The following is an 8877-nucleotide window of genomic DNA, read 5'->3' as shown; positions in this document are numbered from 1 at the left end:
AAAAAATTGTTTATGGGAACTCATGACTTTATGTGTTGCCCGCCGGTAATGTATTTCACATTGTACATCATATCTTTGTATGCTCTTTCTTCATGTCAGTTACAAAAAACAAAACTTTACATCAAGTAACATTGTTTAATCTCTTTGGTGTTAGGATGGGTTTAGGTCAATGTATGAGCATTGATTGTAGCATGTCATGTGCAATCTTATTATGTGTGGAAGAGGTTAAAATTCAATCATTTGTGAGGATTTCACTTTTGATACATGACTGAATAATATGATGTTAATCATTAATGGGAGGTCTACCTTCCCTGGCCACCATATGTCCCTCTTCTTGAATCAATTTCGACTAGTTCATCGTTAACAAATCCCGCCATAGTTCCCATTAATGTGTGCTCCTTTGCTCTTATCGTCGCTCTTTTAACATGTGGAAAATAAGAAATGCAAAGGCCTTCGGATATGGAGATGGCCATCACTTATCTTCAGCCACTACACTAGAAGGTCTTTAGATGCTCAATTTTAGTTTAGAAATCCCCTTCTAAAAATGTGGGAATGATACTGCATCTCACTTGAACAATCTTCGGAATAGGGTCCGATGAAGATAAGGAATTATGATCCGTAGCTAGGATAGGGTGTTGTATTGTACAAGAGAGAGGACCCCTTTAGGTTAATATGACCACATACATGCAATATCCCATTTCCCCCAACTTTTAGGTTTAGGTTTTAGATGATTAGAGCATCTCTAGCAGACCCCATAAAAGGCCGCGACATGCAAAATAACCGTCGCAATACGGGTCGGCACGGAAAATTCTGCCCGAGCAGACCCCACAAACGTGTCCGGCCCGTAAAAGTTTTTGCGGGGCTCGGCAAAAGTTTTCCCTCAACCTTTAGATTCACGGGGTAGGAGGCGGACCCGAGCTCGCCCCCTATCTGCAACGAGGTTTGGCGCAAGGGAAATTTCCGCGCGGCCGTTCCCGCTCCCCCCCCCCTCCTCGGCCGCCATTGCCCCGCCACCGCGCACTCCGGTCCATCTTCCCCGCCATGGAAGCCTCCCAGCTGTCCCTCATCACCGCGGATTTCGTCGTCGGCCATGTCGCCCACGCCGTCACCCAAGTCCCCAACGCGCCTGCCCGCAAGCGGCATGGCAATGTTGTCGTGCAGGGCGGCAATCCGCTGGCCCCACCGGAAAGGCACTCACGCCGGGCTCGCTGCCGCTGCACGATCTGCCCGGCCGCCAGCGAAGAAGGTGGGCAAGGTTTCGGGCGTGAAGCGGAATAAGGTTCCTACGAAAAGGCCGATGCATTCGTCCACTCCCTCCGCCCCGGTGAGATGTTCCCCGATGATGCCGTTCAACGACTCTGCTTCCACCGCAAGCGAGGTGTTCGATGAAATGGCCGAAAGGTATGCATCTTTGGTCTCTTGTTCCTGCTTTGCTTTTCGGCATTGTGGTTGTTCTTGACTTGATGTCGCTCAATGTAGCGGTGGTTCGAACAATGCCACTGCCAAGTTCGTGATCTTGTTGGACACCAACGTCGTCGACATCGATAGGACCCCGTTCGCTGATTTCGATTACAATGAAATGGAGGGTGGCGTGGATGATCACGGTGGTGAAGATGAAGTGGAGGAGGTAGATGAGGAGGCGTATGAGGAAGTGCAAACAAAAAATCGTGAGATTGAAGAACTACACGATCTTGGAAGATCAAATCTTGATCAAGGCTTGGAGTGTGGTGTCTCGATGCGTGCACGGGTACATCTCAAACCTCCAAGAGATATTGGCAAAGAATCAAAGATTAATACTTCTGCATGATGGCCAAGCATCCCAATAGGACACCACGGACCTTACGGTCACTCCAAGGGCGTTGGGACGTGATCAAGCCGATTTGCAGCCGTTGGGCAGCTTGCTTGGAACAAGTATGCAATGCACCTCCAAGTGGAACCGTGGAATCAGACTATGTGAGTTCATTTTCACGTCCCAAGTTGTGCACATCATTTTGCATCATATGAAGTGATTGCATCAGTTGAGTTTTTTTAAATTGTGTAGGAAAAAATTTCCCAACAAAAATACAAAGACATGGAAGCTTCCTAAGGCAAATTTTTTTAAGCTAGAGCATTGTTGGGACATGCTCAAAAAGTGCGAGAAGTGGAAGTTGATTGACAAAGAATCCCCACCGAAGAGAGGTTCACTTACGAACATGGATGAAGATGAAGATGATGATGGCCCAAGAAAATTGAACAAGCCCGATGGTGACAAGAAGACAAAGGAGAAGATCAAGAGAGAACACGAAGCATCGAGCTTGCGGGACAAGATAGATGTCATGGTGCAATCAAATGAGTTGATGTTAGCGAAGACATTGGAGAAAAAGAAAGAGTTGGCTGAGAAGAAGGCACGGGAGAAGAAAGAGAAGTGGCAATTGCTCAAGGACGAGGGGTTGCGCAAGGCGGCCATTGAGGAGAGAAGAGCACGTCCACTGAGAACAAAGCCATGTCCAAGCTTCTTGCCGAAGAGAATAGGATCGTGACATTGAACCACAATGACATGGACGACATCACCAAAGAGTGGCATGATATGGCAAGGAGGGACATCTTGAAGAGGAGGATGCTTGCGTCGGCCGGTGCTTGTTACAGTGTCGGTGATGTTTTCTCATAGGGATTTGGAACCAATATCGCCGATGCATTCAGTCCGCCCGCTGGTGATTTCGGTGCCGAAGTTGGAACAAGTGTCGGCGATGGATTCGGGGGCGGCGATGACCTCGATGGAGATGGTGCGGAGTGAAGAGCGACCAAGATGATCAAGGACGTGGTGGTCGCTTTTGCAAGTCCTTTTGTGTTTGTCCTACAAAATTATGCTTTTATTTGCGTGTGAACTATGTTTTATCGTTTGAATTTGAACTCATTTGTTGGAATCGCTGTCAAATTCGCTTATTAGGGGGTTTTCGTTTTGCGGGTCAACGCGGCGGTGCCCGAGCAGAGCTGGGGTAGCCGACCCGTAAAAGAGCATCTTCTGTGAATATCCTTTTATAAGGGTCTGTTTGCGGGGTCTGACTCTGTGGCGCCCGCGCCGGCCCGCAAAGCCGTTTTTCCGTGAACTGTAAACGCGTTTTGCGAGTTGGCGTTATATGGGGTCTGCTAGAGATGCTCTTAGGAGTGTTACACGCGGTTCTCTAACCCTGATTAGAAGCTGATTAGGAGGTTCAATGGACAATTCCTCTAGCCAAGAAGAAATATAGTTAGTTCAGTGCTTGGGCAGAATCTTTTAGATAGCTTACCCACTTGTGTCTGCGATGAATAGCTTCTCTGTCTTTTGTAGTAACTAAAATCTATAAAAATACACAAGAATAAATTCTTACAGATTCGGCTAAAAAAATGTTCGTCGTGTAATCAAAAAATGTTCATCACATCTATTAAAAATTATTAATACTTTAGAAAGTTCTTGTACTTGAATAAATGTGAACGCGTATTAAATGTGCAGTTTTCAACGGTGTTTTGCATTTGTGTGTGTGGGGGGGGGGGGTATTTCACATTTTAAAGAAAAGTCAAAAAGTTTTTAAAATGTAAAAAAAATTGCAGAAAATGAAAAATACACATTCCTACATTTAATATATTTACCATGTAGTCTAAAAATGCTCATCGCATATATTCAGAAAATGTTCTTCGCGTATTTGAAAATTGTTTCATTCATGAAAAAATAGTGTGTTAAAAATCCATGCATTGAAAAAACAAAAAGTGTTCATCACACACTCAAAAACATATGCATCGCATCTTTGTGAAATGTTCATCACACACTTGAACACCATGCAACACATATTTGAAAAAGTGCCATGCATACAAAATCAGTGTTCAGGATAACACAAAGCGTAAGTGAGCCGATAGCCTCTCGCTTGGCGCTTAGTATGCGCAAACATTATGTGCAAATCACAGCCCACTTTTTTTGCACGCAAATCACAACCCACCTTAAGAAGTAGTAATACATGGCGAGCCGCCCGTGTCCAGCTCGTGCACACCATGGTCATTTGCATAGACCACAGTGAACGTCGTCGACGTGGGCACGGTGACCGCGCCCTTGGCATTCCAAGTCCATGGCCTGCTCTCCTCAAATAAAACATCACGTATTACTTGTACCTTCTTGGTAGCCGGATCGTACACACGATACGCCTTGGGTCCTTCTTCGTAGCCGACGAAGATCATAGGCGTTGAGCGATAAGAGAGCTTCGTGACTCCAGAGCCGGGCTTTTTGACATGCGCCACGCAACCGAACACACGGAGGTGCTGCACGCTCGGCTTGCGGCCGTGCCATGCATCGTATGGTGCCACACCGTCTAGGGAACGCGTGGGGGCTCTGTTGAGCAGGTAGACGGCGGTCTTCACCGCTTCAGCCCAGAAGTACGACGGCACTGCCATGCTCTTGAGCAAACAGCGAGCCATCTCGACCACTGTTTGGTTCCGCCGCTCGACCACCCCATTCTGCTGGGGAGAGTACGGGCGGTCGTGTAGTGCTTGATGCCCAACTGCTCGCAGTACTCTCTGAACTCAGTTGAGTTGAACTCGCCGCCCCGATCTGACCGGAACGCGCGAAGCTTAAATCTTCCCTCTGCCTCAGCCATCACTTGCACCTTCTTGAACCTCTGATGTGCCTCATCCTTGGATTTCAGCAGCTCCAACCACATATAAAGTGAGTGGTCATCAACTATCAACAGGAAATATTCGTTACCTCCGGGAGTGGTTGGTGTTATTGGTCCGCACAAATCTGTATGAACCAGCTCAAGGCTATGTTCTGCACGGTATCCGGCGACCTGAAGAAATGGCGCCCGGTGTTGCTTTCCCAGTGCACAATCATCACAATACTCTTCTACATGGTCAATGATTGGCATCCCACGTACCATCTGCTTAGATGACATAGATCGCAATGCTCTGAAGTGGAGATGGCCCATCCTTGCATGCCACCGCCAGGTCTCATCTTCAGACTTTGTGAGCAGACAAGTAGGAGAATCAATTGAGAGCACACTTGTATAGAGTCTGCTCGTCATGCGCTTTACACAGGCAAGCACACGCCGGCTTGGATCATGTATTGTCATAGTGCCTGCCTCAATCCCATCTTGCAACCTCCCTCATCGAGTTGGCCAACCGAGATGATTTTGCTGCGAAGGCTAGGGATGAAGTAGACCTCCGAGAGCGCTCGTTGGTCACCGTTTGGCACCAAAACACAACAGCACCTCTCCCCCTTATGGCAACAACTGAACCATCGCCAAACCTTACAGTGTCGCGTACCTCTTCATTGAGCATGGAGAACATGCTCTTCTCCCCTGTCATGTGACTAGTAGCTCCGGTGTCAAAATACCAGAGTCCATCAGGCGAGGGCATGGGAATCACCTTCTATTCATTCAGGAAGACAGCCTACGGCGCAACAATCTGTGGTGGTCTGACCGCGGTGACCACGGCCATGTACAGCCCCTGACCATGCTCATCACGGCCATCACGAACAAGGTTTGTCTGCTCCTTTATCCCTTGCTCCTTTTGCTTTCCCAACCATGACCAGCAGTCTTTTTTCTAGTGCCCGACCTTGCCGCAATAATGGCATTTTCCCTTCTTCTTGCCGTTGGAGCCGCCGGATCCACCAGCGCCGCTGTTGCCGGACGGTGGCTTCCCGCCTCCACCGCCGCCCTTGGCTGACGACTTGCCCGATGACTTTCCCTTTCCGCCGCTGCCGTCGAATGACGATCCGCCACCATACTTGTGCTCGCGAGCGGCCCACTCTTCGGCGGTGAATAGGAGCTGCCCGCCGGGGTGTGCAGCGTCGTCAAGGACGTAGTGGTCCTCACACGCCGAGAGCCATCCGGTCAACTCCTCGACTGTCATCGTCTTGAGATCAATCAGCGACTCGATCGCCATGGCCATCTGCCTGTACTTGCGCGGCACAACTGGAAGGAATATTTGGACCGCCTTGTGCTCCGTCACCGGATCGCCGTACAGCTCCAGATCAGCGACGACGCCGGTGAGCCGCAGTGCAAAATCCTCGACAGTCTCGCCGTCCTTGAAGCGGAGCTCCTCGAACTCCCGCTGGCGCACCTGCGCCTTGGCATCCTGCACGCGCTCGCTCCCCATGCGGAGCGTCTTGATGGTTTCCCAGGCCGTCTTGGCCGTGTCCTTGGCCGCCAGGACGCGAAGCATCTCCGACGGCACGACCGTGAGGATGACGGAGAGGGCACGCCTTTCATCATGCTCGTCGTCGGCGCCATCGGTGACCACAGTCTAGAGACCCTTGGCCTGCAGCTTAACCTGCATCACAAGAGACCACTCCATGTAGTTTGTCTTCGTCAGCATCATGGACGCCGACGAGCCTTCCGACTTGTGCACGACCCGCTTGATGATGCGGATCTCGCCGCTGCCGCCGCCGGTGAGGCGCACGACGGGCGCCTCGGACGGCGGTGACTTTGCCACAGCCTTCTTCTTCTCCTTCTCCGACTCGCTGTAAGACATGGCCGCCACGGATCAGACATCGTTGGCCACCGGAGCAGGGATCGAACACCACAACTCTGATACCAATTGTCGTCGTCGGATCAGCGAGAGAGAGAGAGGAACGAGCGAGGAAGGAAGACGAACACAAGAGAGACGATTAGATTTTGGTGCTGCCGTAACTGTGTAGCGTTTTCTGCTCTTTCCTTATTCCTTTATCTGTTACAAAACCGAAACAGCTATCTACCCCGTCCAGCTCGCTGTGATCCGGATTGGTCGTGCCATCCCACGACCTCTAGATGCACAAGCGTGCAACGCTGACCGGGTTAACAAAACAGAAAGGAAACGGGAGGGAGATCATGCGTAAATCACGTCTCCATCTACTACGTGCATGTTGCATGGAGATGTCACATCAGCAGCCATGCAACGTTTATTCAAAACAGAAAACTACACTATCCTATGACGTGAGCTTAGCATGGCTAACACTCAGGGATCTTGAAGACTCGGAAAGCCTTGACTTCTTCTTCAGGTGTGATGTCCATTGTTTTCAGCAGATCAGTGCAGTTCTTGATAGAGTACTCATCCATAACCCTTGGCTTATTCCTCTCATCCTCCACTTGCTTCGCCCTTATTTCCAAGTACTTCTCCATCATTGCGGCCACATCACCATTCGCCCCCCTCCATCTCTTTAGTTATTTCTCTTCTCCATTTCTTGAGGGTGCAGTAGCCAGATTTGGTTGAGTTTGTTGGGGCTCCACAGCATGCAATGTTTTCTTGCACGTACACCTCCTCAACGTCTTCATCAATCTGCACCCTTTCTCCTCCAAAGTTCTCACCATCAGCTGATGCTTCTCCTTGATTGTCGCCAGCTCCTCCAAGATTCTCGAGATGTGATTGGGTTGAGCAATGTGATGACTCGATAGAGGTGAAGTTATATGTCCCTTCTATTGTTTGGCCTACAAAGTTAAAGTGACAATCAGATATAAGATTTCAAACTAGAAGAGTAAACAAACACAAAACAATGACATGAGTATATGAATGAAGTTGATAACTAACCATCATGCAATTCTCCCAAAGCTTCAAAAAGAGGGAAGGCTTTTGTCTTAAACTTTCCAGCTTTAGGGTGTGACTACATAGTTGACAAGAAAATGATATTAGAGCATGCAACACGTAATGAAACTTTTAGGGAATAACAATGACATTCTTACTATGATGATGTTTTTCCAAAGTGGTGGATCCGCTAGAATCTTGCACTGCCGGTCATCCCATTAAACGCCGCTTTGCTTCCTTATCTCTTTGATCGTCTTGTATTCTCTTTTTAACTCTTTCTCTTTTTCTTCGATTTTCTTCTTGTACCTAGCATAAGGATTCTTTTGGTGGAATTTCTTCACTATCGTATTCCATGCTTCACAGCTCCATTCATTTTGACCCTTATGTTTAGGTGTATCATGCTCACGAAGCAAGTCCGCAAGATCTTTCTCAAGGCTTGCATTCCATTCTGCTCTATCTTCTGCATTTCCACATTGCATGTTAATGTACCTCTTTCTATCTTAACTATTTTGGTTTTAAGCAAATAAAGTCCCGACTAGAGAAATAAAGTCACGTCTAGTTTATTACCTTTGGGAGACCCTCTCCTCCTCTCTTTGTCACACTGCCTGTAGGAGGTGATGCTCTATCCCTTTCGATAGCTTTTTGAGGAGGCTCAACCTTGGTGACCCTCGAGCAGTCATCATAGTGACTTCTAAACAATATTCATGACATGAACAACAGAAAAAAAACATAAACTTCTACACTAAACTTATTACTACTACACTACAAATGACAAGTTATGCATGTTGATAATCAGCTCACATTTGATGAGCAATGGAATCTCTAAGGTTGTCGCCTTCATGGTTGATTCGATGATTTTGAGGAATATCACTGTCAGGAAGATCCACAAAATTCATGACAGGTATATTGTTTGGTTGGTTATCTAACCAACGCTCATCTCCTCTTTCAGATCAGATGATGTTATGTAAGATTGCCGCCGCTGCTGGTAGCTTGACTTGGTTCTCTATTCGATGATGTGTGCCCACTTTTGGGATTGGGAACCGCTTCTTCAAGATTCCTAATCCCCGTTCAACGTGATATTGTAACACGGCATGCCGGAGATTGAATAGCTGCCTGTGATTTTGGGGTCAACGACGACCGCGTGCAAACTCCTTCAAATGGTACCGAACACCATGATACGGTGCAAAAAAGTAAGGTGTGTTGGCATAACCACCATCAACTAGATAAAACTTGCCCGGAGGTACATGAAACCCGTTGTTAAGTGCTGACCGAAGAACTTTAGCATCAGTAGCAGATCCCTCCCAGCCACAAGAAATGAAGGTGAAGTTCAGATCGAAGTCGCACACGGCCATAACATTATGGCTTAGGGTCCCTTTC

General features: G+C 48.0%; 1 pseudogene; it reads right to left on the bottom strand.

Moving 5' to 3' along the window:
* Positions 1-6929: 6929 nt before the first annotated feature.
* On the bottom strand, positions 6930-7979 carry LOC119333705 (annotated as a pseudogene).
* Positions 7980-8877: the final 898 nt, after the last annotated feature.

Source organism: Triticum dicoccoides, chromosome 7A, assembly GCF_002162155.2.
Source record: "Triticum dicoccoides isolate Atlit2015 ecotype Zavitan chromosome 7A, WEW_v2.0, whole genome shotgun sequence".
Lineage (NCBI taxonomy): Eukaryota > Viridiplantae > Streptophyta > Magnoliopsida > Poales > Poaceae > Triticum > Triticum dicoccoides.
Note: the sequence above shows the minus strand (reverse complement) of the source record. Positions and strands in the feature narration are given on the sequence as shown.